This window comes from Pogona vitticeps, chromosome 4 (assembly GCF_051106095.1).
Source record: "Pogona vitticeps strain Pit_001003342236 chromosome 4, PviZW2.1, whole genome shotgun sequence".
Classification (NCBI taxonomy): domain Eukaryota; kingdom Metazoa; phylum Chordata; class Lepidosauria; order Squamata; family Agamidae; genus Pogona; species Pogona vitticeps.
Genome location: NC_135786.1, coordinates 216,390,738 through 216,409,991, shown reverse-complemented (window position 1 = coordinate 216,409,991; position 19,254 = coordinate 216,390,738). Strand labels below are relative to the sequence as shown.

General features: G+C 48.0%; 1 protein-coding gene across 1 annotated transcript in view; it reads left to right on the top strand.

Annotated features, from left to right (window-relative positions):
- Positions 1–1,002: 1,002 nt before the first annotated feature.
- The window catches only part of AZIN1 (antizyme inhibitor 1), a 38,714-nt gene continuing 20,462 nt past the window's right edge, over positions 1,003–19,254 (top strand). Inside the window, exon 1 of the mRNA XM_020783417.3 lies at positions 1,003–1,421. The gene's annotated coding sequence lies outside the window, so the exon portion shown is untranslated. The remainder of the gene's footprint in view (positions 1,422–19,254) is intronic.

Here is a 19,254-nt window from a genome sequence, read left to right as displayed (position 1 = left end):
TTATGAGGAAAAGCAGGCAGGATCCTAGCGCTCTATATTTTGGTAGGGAATTTATTTATTTGTTTGTTTATATCCCGCCCATCTGGTATTAGTGGATTGACGGGGCACTGTCTCATTTTCCTAACAAAAAGCTGCCACTGTGTGAATAGCAACTACCTCCTAATGCTCATCCCCACTCCACCCACACTTATTCTTCAGAACTATATAGCTGTGAACAGGTTTTTTCAGCAGTAAATTTTAAAGGTAAAATGCCATTGGCATAGGCAGCTCCCTACCAAAAGTACATTTTAGAACCTTCTGTGATGATGTTCCAAGAGGTTGTGGGAGCACACTTTGTCTGCATAATGATATATCACTTTTCAAAAAGAAACCAGAGACCACCTTTGCGCTGTCCTTCTGAATGACAGGCAGACGGTGCACAGGTACACCCTTTCTGCCATGGAAAAGCCCTTGCGGTGGAAAGCTGTACCGACTCGGTTTGGGCCGATCATGCAGCTGGAAGGGCACACAAACAGGAAGAGATTTTGCTTTCTAGACAGATCGCTCGCTCATACGCCCCAAACCACGTGTGCACCTTGAAAGCTGTTATATTTAAATTGGAGCTGTCTCGGATCAAATCCACTTCCTCAGACACTGGAGTGAGAATATATAACTGATATATTTAGAGACAGCCCCATGACCAGGTGAAGATAGGCAATTATCTGTACGCAGGGTCAACGCCACTCTTACTGTACAGTATTTAAGTTCAACTCTCGGAGGGTGACCATAGAGACGCCCTGCCCTGCATGCAGGTCAGGTCAAGTCTCGGAACGGCCGGGATTTAGGGGGAGAACTGACGTCTCTCCCCCTTTGCGCCCGTGCGTGCGACCTGCGCCCATGCGCACTACCCTTCCCGCCCGCAGGAGTTTGCCCTCTCCTCAGGAAGGAAACGAGCCGCAACGAGAGGGCGCCTTCGGGTGCCCCAGCGAGCGAGCGAGCGAGCAAAGCAGGCGCCTCCTTCCTCGCACGCTTGTGACGCGTGGCGCTCGCCCCGCCTCCAGCCCAGCTCGCTTATAAATACTCGGCTTGAGGCCCTCCTTCCTCTTCTTTTGCCATCTTCTTTGCAGCTGGGGCTTCTTTCGTTGGTTCTGCTTCTTGCGGTAGCTTGTGGGTCTCTCTCTCTCTCTCTGGCCACTCAGTTGTCTCCTCTCTTCCCGAGTCTCTGCCCCTTTCTTCCACACGGTCTCCTTCGTTTTCGGCACTTGCGTCCCCTAATCTCGGCGCAACTTTGCGCTCTTTCGCCGGTCGCTTCTGCAGCCTATGGCCCTGGAAGGCGCCGTTGCCGCCTCCCATATTTCTGCTGTAGGTTCCCACATCACTCTTTAAAAATTCCGCCTAAAAAGAGAAGACGATTTACCAAATCTTTCGGGCCGTTGTCCCACGTGAGTACCTCTAATGATTATTATTACGGCTGGACATATTTGTTATTGAGGTAATTTATAATTTGCCTTATTATTATTATTATTGAGGCAGGGGCTGTAAAGTCGCATTGGAAAGAAGGTCGAGAGTCCGCCTGGTAAACCTCCGGCCCCGTTACATGCGGGTCACGATGGGCGCAGGTGCAGCGGCAATCTCCATATACAGAGATGAGGGTGAAGGGTAGTAGAGGAGACGGCTGGCTTCTCGGTGTTGGGGAGCGCCATAGATGGTGTTGTTGACGCGCAGCCATGCTGAAAGGAGAGGGGCAAAGAGCCGTGTGGATCGCGGGCGGGAGTTGTCTGGAGGTCCGAATCCGTTGGAAAACGGTTAACGAGGTTTTCCTCCTCCGTTCCCTTCTGCGGCCGAAAGCTCGATGTGGGTGGGTGGGCAGCCTAATTAACCCAACCCCCTCACAAGCACCGGCAGGACATGGATAGTTTCACTCGAGGAGAAGTGAGAGCTACCGGAATTTTCCTGGCACCAGGGGCGGGCGTTGGGAGTTAAGGCGCTCAGCCTCGTAAACCCGCTTCTGTGAGGATGGGGAAATACGTCTGTCACGTGTCCTTGAACACCCGGGGGTGCCCACACTCGTTGCCTTTTTGCCCACCTCCGCCTGGGCTCCCCGTGAAGAAACTCGGAGCTTTTGCCCACAGGGGTCAAGGGTGTGTGAGAGAAGGTGGCGTTAGTGGTAGTGGGGAAAAGGAGCTCCTATCCTAACATGGCGGCCGCTTGCCTGAGGAAGGAAGGGGGCTCCACATTCTCTGGGTCTGGAGCCTCGGTGCTTTCAGTCTCTGGGGCGTTGGGGCGAATGTAGGTGGCCTGGCCGAGAAGGAGTGGGAATCGAGGCACAGCCTTCGAAAGAGAACATGGCAGAGGGGCTTGACGGCTGTTCTAACATGGCGGATTCCCGTGGAGGGGAGTGGGAGGCTGCCGCCGCCGCCGCCTGGGTGGCTGCTTCAGAACTGGGTCAGTTCGCAGCGATAAGCCGCGGGAAGCCACAGCCGTTGAAGGTGGCGGTTAATGGGAGGCCAGCGGCTTCTGGAGAAGGAGGGCTCGCTTGTTCTCTGCCCAACAGCGTGGAAGCCTATTCGTCTCTTCGCCCCCCTGCCCGCCCGCCCGTCCGTCCGTCCATCTGTGAAAGCCGGCAGCGAGTCTTCCTCTCCATTCGTCACCATCGGGAGGGAGTCATGCTTTGTCGGGCGGATGTTCCCGGACAAGGGAACCCTCCCTGGAATTTGGGGAGGACAGGCAGGCAGGCTGGCTCGCTTTGTAACCGTGAAGGAGACAAGGAGAGCTGGTGACATGGCAGAGGCTCTCCTCCCCCTCCCTTTGGTTTTTCAGAGGCGACTGCTGTGTGTGTGTGTCTAGAATTGAAACCAGCTACTGTGGGTTCTGTTGTTCTCTGACGCTAATAAGGGCTTTCCTTCTTCGTGTACCTTGTCAAAATTGGTGTTTCTTTTGGTGCTACCTCTTTATATTCATGGTTAGTATGGCGATCTTGCAATGTCTTGCTTTCCTCCATATGAGACCAGCTGTTTTGTCATGGTGGCCAGGTTACATAAAGACAGGCCACATATAGGAGTGTCAGCAAAGGAGTGGAAAAAAATCAGCTTCTCTCTACTTTGAAAATCTAACATGATTGTGAGGATCTTGCATCCATTGTTTGTGTCTCGACTGTTCTTGATACTTTGAATGGGCAGTGATGCTTTGATAGTTGGCTGCCTAATGTGACACTGGCTCTACTGCCCTCCTTTTGATCAAAAGTAAAGATGTGGTTCACACAGGACTTCATAAAACTATCCCTTTCTTCGGTGCTAAAACTTCAGACTTGTCAATGAATGCAGTCAGTAATACAAAACCTATTCCTGTTGCTTAATGACTGAAATTGAACTCATGTGCTCATTGTCTGTGGAATACCCCAAATGTATCATTTGCTTAAAAATCTTTAAAATTGGGAGTCTACAGTTTTCTGAGGCAGTTTGTTCCTTTGTCAAAGAGCCAAACAGCTTTTATGATTGAGAAGTTTTTGTTAATCTTATCTAATTCTTTCTTCAGTGATTTGGAAGCACTGTTGTACTTCCCATTTGTCACATTCTTCAGATGGGAAACATATTTTTTTAATAATCTTTGCTCCAGGCAAAACAAGAAGTTGTGTAATTACTCTGGAGTAGATAACCCCCCACCTTGTTCTATGCATGCAAATTAGCAGTGGAAGTTTGTTTCTAAACATACATAGAAGTGTTAAGAAAAACTACCCAGATTCAAGAGAGACCAGTTAATTAACAATGCCCTCTTACATGTGTCTATTAAGAAGTAAGCCCTGCTGAGTTCAGTGTAACTTGAAATGGGTAAGTAAATGTACTAAGGCAGGAATTCCACATTATGATCATGAGTAAGTGTATGTATGGCGGGGTATGTGTGTTTTATGGTAGTTTGCTCGTCTACCACAACCAAAGTACTGTATCCAGAAAATATGTGTAAAGATTAACACCAATTTGAGTGTGTCAGTTCAGTTCTGTTAAGATTGGCTAGTTTGAAACACAAAGTTTCTAAGGCATATTGCTGGCATCCAGTGTGTTATAGATATTACTATAGTGGTTAATCTGAGTTTGGATAGCAACTTGACATTCCTGCTGCTATACTAACCAAACCACATGTGTGAGGAGTTAAATAGAAAATGAGAGAGGCACATAAATATTTATGCAAGTTCATCGGACAGAATAAAACTTGGCAAAAACTTGCTTTCTTTTTTGTGGAAAAAAGAGTGGGATATGCAAAAATTTCGCTGTTCAATGTGACATGCACAAGAGCAGAACCTTGACTGCAATTTTGTCTTTGGAATGATTGATAACTCTTTATTTGTTTTGTTTTAATTAATGTCAGTTTAGAAAGCCTTTTTTGCTCTTGCTTCAAACACTGAATTAGGTAAGAAAACATTTGCTGTCTTAGCAGTTGCTAGTTGTTCATAGTTAACATGCCTTCAATTTTTTTGAGCATATACTCGTGGAGCAGAGAAATCAGAATGTAGATGTCAGAGTGGTCCTCTACAACCTCTGTACTGCTGTTTCTCTTAAATCTCAACCAGATAATTCAGATTCCACTCCCCTAGTAAAAACTAGGGGAGTTGGGGTTTGCACAAAAAGAGAGGGGAAAGGGTTGTATGTTTGATGGTTTTGTTTTTGAAATGCAGATAGCCCTCAGCACTTTACACCAAAATAGGGCATTCAAAGAAGCGCGATTAGGCATGCCTGTATACTACTCTTCCAGAGGAAATGCTGTCACTTGAAGCTGTAGTCTAGTTAGCTGGAGTGTCTCCTTCAGCAGTGTAGTCTCATTTAGCAATGCTGACTTGGTCATTCCCAATGCCCTCATTACGTCTTTGCCATTACCAGCTAGAATGTGAGTGCTGTGCTGCAGCTCTGTGCAGTGGGTGGTGGCTTATTAACAGAAGAGTTGTGTAGTGAATAATGGTAGTGAAAGGGGAGGAGGGTCTGTTCTAGTCTGGACTGGTCCTGTCTAGTTCTTTGCTTCCCGTCATGGTGTGAACAATGCTACTTTTGCTGCTGCAGCTTGCTTGCAATGTGACACCCCCTCACTACTATATAAGCTTTTCCAAGTGCAGGTATCACCGAAGCCCCCTCCCCTCCCTTATCCAACCAGTTAAAGCAGAGTAAAAGAGGTTCTGTAGCCCACAATAGGCTCTTTAATCTTTCCTGTCCATGGGATGAAGCAAAGCTAGTAGCCACTTAGTATATCCTTGTATCCTAACAAACTGGGTGGAGAGGTGGAGATGTAAGAGAGCAACAATAATTTATTAAATAAACCAGAGGGTTTGTTAAAGGCACATAATGTGGGTTTCTTTTCTGTAAGATTCTCATATTATCAAGCCAGTTCACCCATGTGAGAAAATGTATGAATAATTTCATTACTCTGCCTCTTTTGGTTCCTTATCTATATGTAGTATTTAGGTTATGGATTAAAAATGTGAGGGGCATAATTATAGTTAAGGACCTAGCATTAAATTAGTGCGCTAAGTGTGACCTGAAATGACAGGTTGAAGAAGCACAACTGCATTTAATAAAATCAGTTGAATTATGCAGAAAACAGTGAATAAAATAATCTACTGTTAAGAAAAGAGATTTTGGAATTGTAAGGAACAATATCCACTTCCCCCTGGAGAGATTTTAATTTTAAACTAGAGGCTGCTGTACAAATTGCAATTGTACCTAAAAAGTAGACAGGTCATTATTGAATTACACTTATATCTACACATATATCTGTAAATATAATCATTCATCTGTGTGTGGCTATCTGCAAGTTGGGTCATGGCAACTGGGCTTCTTTCTTGTTTGGTTGAAACGTTTCGCTACTTATCCAAATTTGCTACTTGGATGAGTAGCAAAACGTTTCAACTGAACAAGAAAGAAGTCCAGTTGCTATGACTAAACTTGCAGATCTACACATATATTTTAATTCCTGTATGCTGTCTTGGGAGACAGCAAAGAGTTTTTATGATGCATTGAGACTAAGTATGCATTTAAGCAGGGACTTTATTTCAATTATATTTTTCTTTTGGTATAAAAACACAGTGTCATGAATAAAGGCCAGCACAAGAAACCAAACAGGCTTATGGTACAAGTACAGTAGATCCCATTTGATAAAGTCTGATTGTAGACACTGTGCTCCAAGTCTAAATTCCATCGAGTTCATTGCTTACCCTTAAGTCTACAGATATTTTTTTTAAAAAAATTAAATTTAATCTTACAGTACAAAAGATCAGTGTGTAAAGTAAAATACAGGTTTGTCTTTCTCTCACACACAAAAATAGGAATTAGATGTGGAAATTGGTTCCATCTCCTCTTTATGGCCTTAGTATGGCTTCAGTCCTGATTTTAGAACAGAAACTGCATTGGTTGTTCTCTGGGATGACCGTGCTAGAAAAGGGATAGGAGGGTGTTTGTGTACCTTATTTCAGACTCCTCAGCACTTTGGATCCTATCAGTTATGGTAGCATATTGGCTAGGCTGTTTATGTGGAGCAAGTAGATGCTGTAGAGTGGTACCTCGCTTGATGACATTAATTCGTTCCAGCGAAATCGCTGTAGAGCGAAAACTTCGTCAAGCGAAATAAAAAAACCAATGAAACGCATTGAAAACTGTTCAGTGCGTTCCAATGGGCGAAATACCTGCTCATCCAGCGAAGATCTTCCATACGGCGGCCATTTTCTGGTGCCTGTAATGCAAGGAATCCATCCCTAACACAGCGGGGAGCCATTTTCTACAGCCGGTGGCCATTTTGAAACCCGAAACAGGGAACTGATCAACAGGGAACCGAAACAGGGAACCGATCAATGTTAAGCAAAATTCCCCCATCTAAACATCATTTTGCGATTGCAAAAACTTCAACGTTAAGTGGATTCATTGTCAAGCGGGGTAATTGTCCAGTGAGGCACCACTGTATTCCCATTCGTGCTTGAATGAACAAGAAAATAGAAGTCCTGTTGGATCAAACCAAGCGCCTATGTAGTTTTGCATTCTTTTTTTGCAGTAGCCAACAAGCTTTAATTTGCTGAAATCCTGTTTATAGTGTAAGCCAAAGTGTATGTTTTCATCTGTTCCTCCCTGGTAAACAGAGTGACCCCCCTCACCTGTGATTCTTGGGGGTGCTTGGGTACACACACCAACCTTGTATCTGCATTTGAGAGTCACACAAATTTGCCCACTGAGAGTCACACAGCAGTGCTTGCTTTGTCAGGGAAGAACAGACTGAAAGTAAGGTTTTGACTTGTGTTTTGAACAGGATTTGAGCTGTTATTTATTTAATACTCTATATTTCCCTTATGGCAGCACTCAATATGAAGCAAATTAGATAAAAACCCTCTAGCTTATAACATTAAAACTCACAATGTCATATAAAAATAGTAATTGAGTAAAGGCTCGTTGAAAATATGTAAAAAACACACCACCTCTATCAGCATAATCACTCTTTTCCTGAGGAACCAGTTATATGAAATGAAGTTTGCCTGAATAAAAAGGTATTTGTTTTCTGGTGGAAGGACAAAACAGATGGACCCAGTCCAGCCTCTCTCAGAAATGAGTTACACAACATGGGGGCAGCCACCAAGAAGGTCCTCTCTATTGTCCTTGTTAAACATTTCTTTGAGAGTGTTTCCAAGAGAGACCTTCTTTGGAAATTTTAAAATATAGGCAAAATAGGGAAATCTGCTTCATACAAAGACATACAAAGTTTACATTTGAATTGTGTCTCAGAATGGATTGGTAGCCAGTGAAGCTGTTGTAGTCGTGTTTTTCCTGTGACTGGCTGCAGCCAGTAGTCTAGTTATAAATCTTTGGACATGCTGAGGTTTCCAGGCAGTTTCCAGATGAAGCCTCACATGAAGTGCATAACAGTAGCCTAAAAAGCAGGGATGCAGTAGAACTGTTGCTGTTCCCCAGCAATTGGAATATAGCACCTGTTTGTTGTTTTTATGTGCTACCAGATTGCTTCCAATTTATAGCAACTCTGAATTAATGTTCTTCAAAAGACCCTATCATTAATAGCCTTACTTGGTTCTTGCAAAACTTATAATTGTGGCTAGGTGTGCGACTACAGTACTTTCTCTGGCCTTTGTCTTATGTTTTTAATTTTTTTAAAAAACTGTCACGATGCTCCCTGGGAAGGTAGTTTTTCAGGGGCTTAATGGGCAGCAAGAGCCTAAGGGGCAGCAAGATTGTGACTCTCAGCACCCTCTGTGTCCAGGAGAGCCCAGCATGCACTTGTTGGTAATGGGATGCCCACAAAACTTCCTGGTAGTGGCTTCCTTTGTTGAGCCATCAATCTCATATTAAATCATCCTTGTTTCCCTCTGCCTTCATCTTTTCGAAGCATTGTCTTATCTGATGAGTCTTCTCATTATGTGTTCAAAATACAATAACTTAATTTTAGTAATTTTAGCTTCTGGTGAAGGTTCAGGCTTGATTTGATTTAGAGCACATTGATTTGTCTATTTGGAAAAACATTCTTCCAGTGCTACATTTCAGAGAGCCAGGGTTCCCCTCCCCCTTTTTCAGCTTTCTTCATTGTCCAGCTTTCATTTCGACTACATGGCAGTTGGGAATATCATAGTATGGGTAATCCTAGCTTTGTCAGTTATATCATAGAGTTCTTCAGGGCTCTGTTTTGTTTCTTATGCTTTTTCTCACCTACATGAAACTAGTAAAATACATTAATCTAGGGGCTAAGATGTAAGCAGTGCCTGAATGACACAGAGATCGGCCTACTTTTCATTTAATAATAATGAGGCCACTGATGTACCTGGTTAGGCAGGGAAACAGTCTAGAACCTATGGCATGTGTGCCACAGCTGGCACGCGGAGCCCTTTCTGCCGGCATGTGAGCCATAAGTCACCAGATCACTACTCCGCCCCCCCACGCAGCCAAACCTGAGAAGGCAGCTGCAGCCATGGTGTTGGTGCTTTAGCAGGTGGATCCGGAGCAGCTGGTGCTGGCAGTGAATCCGGAGTGGGGTCTCAAGGCACCTCCGTGCCTGGGATTCCCCCTTCCGTCGCCACTTCTTGAAATGCTGGAACAGATTAATTCCTTTCTCTCTCAGCTTTCTCCTTTTCTTCTCTCAACCTCTTTCTCCACTCTCTTGCCTCGGCCTCTCCCCATGCATTTCAATGGAAAATAGTACTTCAACTCATGAAGTTTTTGACGTACGAATGCCATTCCAAAACGGATTAAGTTCGTAAGTCGAGGTACCACTGTATAAGTTAAGTAAGCAGGGTGTGAAACAGGAGGCGAGAGGGATATCCCACTTGCTGGAGAGCTGTCCCTCCTCCATACCAAAGAGAAGGAGATAAAGACTCAACCTATCACGGCACCCAAAAGGACAGAGCAGCGAGAGACAGAAACAGACGGGCTAGAAAGAGAAATTCAGAGTGACTTTGGAAAAGGCTCAGGGAGAAATGGTGGAAAAAGAGCAGAAGAAGAGGGTCGAGTTTGAGGCGCGAACAGTGGAGATAAAAAGAAAGGAGGAGCAGTTACCAACAGGTTGGAGAGGGTATGGATGGAGGATCCCTGGACTGGGGCATGAGAGAGGTTAAGAGTGCACAAGGAAGAGGCTGGTTAGGAGGAGAAGAGAGATACCACCCAGACCATCATATTGGGGAGAGGCCGAGGGAAGAGAGTGGAGAAAGAGGTTGAGAGAAGAAAAGGAGAAAGTTGAGAGAGAAAGGAAAGAAAGGCTAGAATGGAGAATAAACGAGATGAGGAGGAAGGGTTACAGGGAGGACCCTGGAAGGACCCAGCACCTGAAGGACGCCCATTGTGGAATGACAACTGGGATGACAAGACCATGCCCTTGTTGGAAGGTGAGACGGGACAGAACATAGCTAACAACGTCTTTACAGACTGGCCAGGTCTGTGGAATGTCTGTGAGAGAAACCTGTTCCTTAGTGATGACTGGAAATCCCTTCAAGACCCATTGTCAGAAGGAGAAAAATGTTGGAATCATGTTATAGACTCTTGTTACTTGTTAAATACAGTGGTGCCTCACTAGACAGTTACCCCACATGACAGTTTTTTCGCTATAGCGATTCGCAAAACAGTTATTCCTATGGGGGAATTTCGCTGGACAATGTTTGGTCCCTGCTTTGCAAACCGATTTTCACTAGACGACAATTTTGACAGCTCCCTCCATGCTTGCAAACAGGTGTTTTTGGGACCTAAGCTTCACAAGACAGCAATTTAAACAGCTGATCGGTGGTTCACAAAGCGGCTTTCCTATGGTTAATCTTCGCTAGACAACGACAATTCTTCCCCATTGGGATGCATTAAACAGGTTTCAATGCATTCCAATGGGGAAATGCTTTTCGCTAGACAATGATTTCGCTAAACAGCGATTTCAGTGGAACGGATTATCATCGTCTAGCGAGGCACCACTGTACTCCAATAAATATTTCACCTGTTTCAAAACAACAAATATCTTCTGATTTCTTTGAAGCAAGTAGGGAGCTCAAAGTCAAACCCTCACACAGGGAGACAATATACAGCCTTGTTGTACTCCTTTCCCATTTTTGAACCAATCAGTTGTTCCATATCCAGTTCTAATTGTTGCTTCCTGTCCCATATGTAGATTTCTCAGGAGGTAGATAAGGTGATCAGGCACTCCCATTTCTTTAAGAACTTGCCATAGTTTGCTATGGTACAAAAAGTCAAAGGCTTTTGCGTAGTCAATGAAGTAGAAGTTTTTCTGGAAACGTCTGGCTTTCTCCATTATCCAGCGTATGTTAGCAATTTGGTCTCTAGTTCCTTTCCTTCGAAATCCAGCTTGTATTTTTGGGAGTTCTCGGTCCACATACTGCTGAAACCTACCTTGGAGGATTTTGAGCATAACCTTGCTAGTGTGTGAAATGAGTGCAATTGTACGATAGTTGGAGCATTCTTTGCGGGATTGGGATGTAACTTGCTGGCATATTGAGTCTAGCACCTTAGCAGCAGCATCTTTTAAGAGATTTTAAATAGTTCAACTGGAATGCCATCACCTCCAGTGGCCTTCTTTTTTTACTTGTTGTTTTTCTCTATGTAAATAGTTATTCCTGTGTCAGTCCGTCTATAAAGTACTACCTCTGAACCTTGGCCTCCTCTAACTGCTTCTCTTCCTTTCAGTAGTTTATGGCACTACTGCCATTAGTCAAGAAATGCAGGGCAAAGAGTGTTTTTTTTTTTTTTTGTTTTGTATTTTGGGAAAAAACATAATACACAGATTTGAAAACATCGCCAAGCTTTCGGCCCTCAAAGTCACAAAAATTGAAGGCCAGGCTTAAAGCTGTACTCTGGGAGAAAGCAATTTTCCCATCCAAGGCATCTGTCTCCACCAGCCTTCGAAACTGACCTTGGATTAGCACTCTAAAGAGACTACCAAAATGTCCAATACTATCTGGTCTTGTAGTAGCTTTGAAACCTATGCACTCTGTACTGTTGACTTATTGGCACCATCTATGACACACCGAGGGATGTGGTGGCGCTGTGGGCTAAACTGCAGAAGCCTGTGCTGCAGGGTCAGAAGACCAAGCAGTTGTAAGATTGAATCCACGCGACGGAGTGAGCGCCCGTTGCTTGTCCCAGCTCCCGCCAACCTAGCGGTTCGAAAGCATGCAAATGCGAGTAGATAAATAGGTACCATCTTGGTGGGAAGGTAAACAGCATTCCGTGTCTAAATCACACTGGCCATGTGACCACGGAAAGATTGTCTTCGGACAAACGCTGGCTCTATGGCTTGAAGAGCGGGATGAGCGCCGCCCCCTAGAGTCGGACACGACTGGACAAAAAATGTCAAGGGGAACCTTTACCTATGCCACACCATTGATGTAGTCAGGGCATACCTCTATGCACAGCTTACTCTTTGTAAAGAAACTATTCTTAGTTGAAGTAAAGGGACCAATTCCCACAACAGGGGAGCCAAAGGGAAGGAAGAAAGATAAAAGATGTAAACATAGTGATTCAGAGGAATTTTCTCCTTCGCAGTCAGTAAACCACCCCGAATAGTATTTCACTACGTTGGATGGTCTAGAAAAGTGATGGCTAACCTTTTTGCGCTCAAGTGCCCAAACGGGGGGGGGGAAGACAACAGCAGGTGGCGGAAAGGGGAATCCCAGCCACGGAGGTGACTCCAGACCCCACTCTGGATCTGCCTCCAATAGTGCCCAACCCCCGCCAGCACGAGCTGCTCCAGATCCTGGCCCTCCACCTGTCAGGACGCTAGCACTGCGGCTGCAGCCATTGCCTCAGGTTTGGCTGCCGGGGGTAGCGATCTGGCAACTTATGGTTCGCGTGCCCTCAGAGAGGGCTCTGTGTGCCAGTTGTGGCACACATGCCATAGGTTTGCCATCGCTGGTCTAGAAGTTCAATAAATAAATAAATAAATGATCCTCACTGAAGGGCAACATCCTAACTAGAGATGGGGTTATTTGTATATGACTGCAAATACCCCTGGGGAGCTGGAGGTAATGAGGGTCCACTCACACATTCGCCGCTGCCACCGACCCTGCTCTTCCTTGCAATGGCTCCGGAGTGTCCGGTCAGCTAGCCACTCCTGGCAGAAGGAGGGAAGGTGAGTTTCCCTTTAAGGCTGACGAGTGGCTAGCTGACCGGGTGCTCCAGAGCAATTGGAAGAGTGGGGCTGGCGGCAGCAGCAGATGCGTGAGTGGACAGTCCAGCTCCAGGGGCCAGACCCATGTTAACTCCAGCTGCACGGGGATATTTGCATTCTTACACAGATATGAATACCCCCATCTCTAATCCTAACAATTTCTGAATACACAAAATATAAGTGACAGGTCTCTGAGATCTAAAGACTGGGAATTGCCACCACCACACCATTTCATTGCTGCTTCACCTGCAATATCGAGAGCTAAGGATATTACATCCAAACAATATACTCAAAGGTATTGTCCATCACAAGCATAGATTTTGGAAAGATCATGTATGTGGAAAGTGGTTGACAAAAAATTATTTCATACCAACTTCTGGCCAGACCTCCATCCTTAATGGAATTTCTGAAATGGAGGCCTCATTATCAGCTGTGTCTGAGATTGAGGGATTTTTTCCCATCCTCCGTGTATTCAGGATGTTCCCACTCACAATGCACAGATTGATAACCAATATATTATCACTGTCATTGGTCCAATCACTATTCTCTATTCTATTTTTGAGAACACCGTTCCAGAAACAATCAATTGTCATCCCTGTTTGTCATTCCTTTTACCAGTGAATGGGCTTGAAAAGACCATCTCCATGGTTCCCACCTCTCAGGACCACATCCATAGTGTCATGTCCCATGGGGCCTCACCCGCAACCAAAATAGGCACACCAGCTACACTTCATGGCTATACAGTACCCACAGGACAACATTCCCTAGTACTGGAGAAACAATAATATTCACTCTCATTGCTGGACTTGAAACTGACATCAGCACATTAATTTTCACAATATCAACCATGGTATCCACGAATATGTCTTTGTATCGGCCACAGTACATCCTTAGTATTGAGCATGGATTCAACATCTTTAGTATCGTCCATGGATTGTTTCTATTTCCTGTTTTGCTATTGAAACTCAGACTGTGGCACTCCATATAATCCCAGTATTACCCTCTTTGTTTCATGTGGCATAACAGTCTCTGAAACCATATACCTATAAAAGGTATGTGAAAAGGATTGTCAGTTTTTATTCACACCTCCCTATCCAAACTCTATCATAGTAGATGCTACTCAGTAAAGAGTAGCTTGAACAAAGCCACAATTGAGGATCTCCCTTTTGACAAGCAAGGCCTGTCAGTGCAAAAACATTTGAAGGTCTGGACCAAAGCATTGAGGCCTGCAGATCTTGTGCAAGGCATTGAGGCCTGCAGCTGTAGACATTATTACCACAACCTCACTTCAAGCAGAGACAGTCCCAATCATATAATCAACAGAGATTTTATAGGACTCCATTCTATAAACCAAACATACATCTTTCATCTCACACCACCTCTGGCACATACTCTGCTTATACACAGAGCCAGTTCAAATAACTGAGAGGAAGCCACCTTGAACTTCCAAATCTTGTCTTTCATGCTTGCTGCTTCCATCTACTCACCACGAGAACACCTTTTGGGGACAGACTTCATACATCATTGTCACCTCTGGCAACGGTAATATGCAACTCTTCGGTAATAAAAATAATTTCTTCTGGTTATGTCATAAAGTTTCAAGCACTACCACCTTCCAGCATCACTGAAACCACTGACTTTCCAGCCTATGTCCAGAAATACCATCTATATAAGATACAAGGCCTCTCCACCAGTATTACACAAAGTCACTTCACTCTTAAGGAAAGGAGCAATAGAATCAGAATAATAAAATAATTGAATTTGAAGTGGTGTATGAGGACATTGAGTTGAACTCTCTGCTCAACGCAGGAATCCAAACCAAAGTAGATCTGACAGATGGTTGTTCAATTTTCTCTTGAATGCCTCTAACATTGGAACATTTACCACTTCCTGAGATACAGTGGTGCCCTGCGGAGCGACGTTAATCCGTTCCAGGATTAACGTCACTATCTGGAAACATCGCTAAACGGAACAAAAAACCCCATAGGAACACATTAAACCCTGTTTAATGCGTTCCTATGGGGCAAAAACTCACCGTTCAGCAAAGATCCTCCATAGGGGCAGCCATTTTCGGTGCCTCTTAAGCGAGGAATCCGTCCAGAAAACAGCGGATGGCCATTTTGAAACCGCCAATCAGCTGTTTAAAAAGCATTTCTTTGTTATGATCGGTTCCCCAAGCAGGGAATTGATCATGGCAAAGCACCGCCAGCCAGCCAGCAGCCTGGGAGACACTGGGCGTCCTTGGGCAGCGGGCGAGCGAGGGCTCGGTGGCAGGGAAGGGGCGGGCCATCCACCTGGCGCTCGCTCGCCAGCCATCCAGCCCGGGAGACACCGGGCGTCCTTGGGTGGTGGGCGAGCGAGGGCTCGGGAGGAGGGCCGCCGGAACACCCGGGCCTTGCCCTGCCTCCCAGCTCTCCCCGAGCCACCCCTTACCCCCGTCTCCGCTGCCGCTGCCGGGAGGAGGGCCGCCGGAACACCCGGGCCTTGCTCTGCCTCCCGGCTCTCCCCGAGCCACCCCTCACCCCCGTCTCCGCTGCCGCTGCCGGGAGGAGGGCCGCCGGAACACCCGGGCCTTGCTCTGCCTCCCGGCTCTCCCCGAGCCACCCCTCACCCCCGTCTCCGCCGCCGGCGCCGGGAGGAGGGCCACCGGAACACCCGGGCCTTGCCCTGCCTCCCGGCTCTCCCCGAGCCACCCCTCACCCCCGTCTCCGCCGCCGGCGCCGGGAGGAGGGCCGCCGGAACACCCGGGCCTTGCCCTGCCTCCCGGCTCTCCCCGAGCCACCCCTCACCCCTGTCTCCGCCGCCAGCGCCAGGAGGAAGACCGCCAGAACACCCGGGCCTTGCCCTGTCTCCCGGCTCTCCTCCAACCACCGCCTCACCCCTGTCTCCGAAGCCCCCGCCGGTCAGCTGGGGGAAGGTATGGGGAAAAATCGCAAAGCGTTTTTTCCCCATAGGGAACATCGCAATGCGATCGCAAAAGCGATCACAAAATCTTCATCGGTATGCGGATTCGTCGTTAAACGGGGCGCCTGTTAAGCGAGGCACCACTGTAATTGATTCCAGTGTTGTACTACTCTAACAGTTTTTTTCCTGATATAAATCTGGCTTCCTGTAGCTTGTTCCCCTTATTGTGCCCTTAGTGTCTGGGATGATTGAAAACAGATCCTGCCCCTCCTCTGTATGACTGTGTTTTAAGTACAGTAGAACCCCCATATTCATGAGATCAGTATCTGTGGTTTTACTTATCCATGGACTAAAAATAGTAAAAGAAAAAAATCCAGAAAAACTATTTTCACAGGCCAGAACCAGCCACTAGAGGGAGCCAGAGACCCTGCTAATGATATTTGTTAGACAGTTAGTGAATACATAGCATGGTCTCTGGTACCCTCTAGTGACCAGTTGTGGTAATGCCAAGCTCTCTATGTAGTGTTCACTATTGTCTGCAGTTTTCAGTATCTGCAGGAGGCTGGAAACAAAATCGTAGAGGATATGGGGATCCTACGGTATTTAAAAGTGCTATGGTATTTCCTCTTTTCTCAAGGCTAAAGTTTACTTCGCTGCTAGTTTTACCAGTGTTGCCTTCATATCTGCTGCCTCTTGGTTCACTCACTCAGACATTAAACTACAGTGGTGCCTCGCATAGCGAGGTTAATTGGTTCCAAAAAAACCATCGCTATGGGAAAACATCGTTAAGTGAAACGTGTTTTCCCATAGAGATGCATTGAAAACCGGATAATCCGTTCCAATAGGAACGGATTATCTGGTTTTCTCCCCCACTATCGGGCGCAGCCCTTTGTGAGAAGCCTCGGGGGAGGGGGGGAAGACGGCATCGGCTCCTGCCTTCTCCCCCACCACCTGGCTTCTCCCAAAGGGCTGCCCCGACTGTGCTTGCAGCAGCGGAAGAGGTGCCCGGTGGAGGAGAAGGCAGGAGCCGATCTGTCATTTCTCCTCCACCGGGCACCTCCTCCGCTGCTGCAAGCAACTTCGGGGCAGCCCTTTGGGAGGAGCCGGGCTGTGGAGAAGAAACGGAGAAGCCCATCCGATCTCCCCTCCCAACCATCGGGAGCAGCGGGAGAAGCTGCCCGGTGTGTGTGTGTGGGGGAGATCGGATGGGCTTCTGCCTTTCTTCTCCACAGCCCGGCTTCTCCCAAAGGACTGCCCCGACTGTGCTTGCAGCAGCGGAAGAGGTGCCCGGTGGAGGAGAAATGACAGATCGGCTCCTGCCTTCTCCTCCACCGGGCACCTCTTCCGCTGCTGCAAGCAACTTCGGGGCAGTCCTTTGGGAGAAGCCGGGCTGTGGAGAAGAAAGGGAGAAGCCCATCCGTTCTCCCCTCCCAACCATCGGGAGCAGTGGGAGAAGCTGCCCGGTGTGGAGGGGGGGGGAGATCGGATGGGCTTCTGCCTTTCTTCTCCACAGCCCAGCTTCCCCCAAAGGACTGCCCCGAAGTTGCTTGCAGCAGCGGAAGAGGTGCCCGGAGGAGGAGAAATGACAGATCAGCTCCTGCCTTCTCCTCCACCGGGCACCTCTTCCGCTGCTGCAAGCACAGTCGGCCATGCCTCCCACCCTTCTCAAGCCGCAGGAGGTGGGTGGTGGGTGGGAGGCATAGCCGGACTCCTTGGCAGGCACCGCGGCTCGGATCGGAGCCGCGGTGCCTGCCGAGGAGTCCGGCCATGCCTCCCACCCCCACCCCCACCTCCTGTGGCTTGAGAAGGGTGGGAGGCATGGCCGGACTCCTCGGCAGGCACCGCGGCTCCGATCCGATCTGAGCCGCGGTGCCTGCCAAGGAGTCCGGCTATGCCTCCCACCCCCCCACCTCCTGCGGCTTGAGAAGGGTGGGAGGCATGGCCGGACTCCTCGCCAGGCACCGCGGCTCCGATCCGATCTGAGCCGCGGTGCCTGCCAAGGAGTCCGGCCATGCCTCCCACCCTTCTCAAGCCGCAGGAGGTGGGGGTGGGGGTGGGAGGCATGGCCGGACTCCTTGGCAGGCACCGCGGCTCGGATCGGAGCCGCGGTGCCTGCCAAGGAGTCCGGCCATGCCTCCCACCCCCACCCCCACCTCCTGCGGCTTGAGAAGGGTGGGAGGCATGGCCGGACTCCTCGCCAGGCACCGCGGCTCCGATCCGATCTGAGCCGCGGTGCCTGCCAAGGAGTCCGGCTATGCCTCCCACCCCCCCACCTCCTGCGGCTTGAGAAGGGTGGGAGGCATGGCCGGACTCCTCGCCAGGCACCGCGGCTCCGATCCGATCTGAGCCGCGGTGCCTGCCAAGGAGTCCGGCCATGCCTCCCACCCTTCTCAAGCCGCAGGAGGTGGGGGTGGGGGTGGGAGGCATAGCCGGACTCCTTGGCAGGCACCGCGGCTCAGATCGGATCCGAGCCGCGGTGGCTGCCAAAGAGTCCGGCCATGCCTCCCACCCTCCTCAGGCCGCGGGGGTCCGGCCATGGCTCCCACCCTCCTCAGGTCGCGGGGGGAGGGTGGTGGGATCCATCCGGATCCCCCCACCCTCTCCCCGCGGCTTGGATCCGACCCGCGGCAGGCTACCCCATGCATGGTCGGACTCCTGAGAGTCCGACCATGGCTGGGGAAGCCGGCTGCGGGGAAGGGGAATCCCAGCGGTGGCCTCGGAAGGACCCTTCGGAAGGGTCCTTCCGAGGCCACCGCAGGCATTTTCCCCCAGCTGAGCTGCGGGAGCACTCCTTCGGAGGCTCCCGCCGCTCAGCTGGGGGAAAATGGTGCCTATGGGGAAAACATCGCAAAGCGATTTTTCCCCATAGGCAACATCGTTATACGATCGCAAAAGCGATGGCAAAAATGCCATCGCTATGCGAATTCATCGTTAAACGGGGCACTCGTACGAGGCACCACTGTATTCCAAACAGCTGTAAAAATTTCTCTCCTCCTTTGCAACCAATCACTACTTCCTGGTTTCTTCTTTCGGAACTCTTGGGTAAACCATCCAAACCCATTACCTTAGGCTCTTGCCAATGAAAACAGATTTTTTAAAAGTTTATAATCAGTCAGATGAGCTAGTAAGCTCCTTGCATTGCTCATTGACCAACCATATCTTACATTTCATAAAGATAAGGTGATTCCCAGATTAGATGTCATATTCCTCCCAGAGGTGGTGTCATCCTTTCACCTATCAGGATATAATTCTCCCAACATTTAACTATCAATACTGTTAGAGAGGTCACTTCATATTCTAGATGTGTGCCAGGCCCTCTCTTTTTAGTTGTCCTGAACAGCTTATTTTCAATGTATACATTTTCTCTTCATTTGTCACAGGGCAGGAAAAAAACCGTCTTCAAATGGATTGGGGCTATAATTGTTCTCTCATATGAGCTTGTGGGCACACTTTTACCTCCACAAATTAATCCACACTCTTCTCAAGCTACAGTGACACCTACTGCTTTACTTAGTGAGGAACACCATTGCCAGATATTTGTTGCACTGCCACATGGTGACAACCATCAATATTTGTGCAGCATTACGGGTTGGATGCATGATCCAGGAGCAATGCACATTTTGGCAGAACTGTTTTGTTGGCAGTTCTTCACTGACTGACATTCGTTCTCATCCAGAAGTAAGATTGTTCTCCCCTCCCACAAGAGTGAATCGCGGATCCTGTGCAAGACAGGTTGCTTAC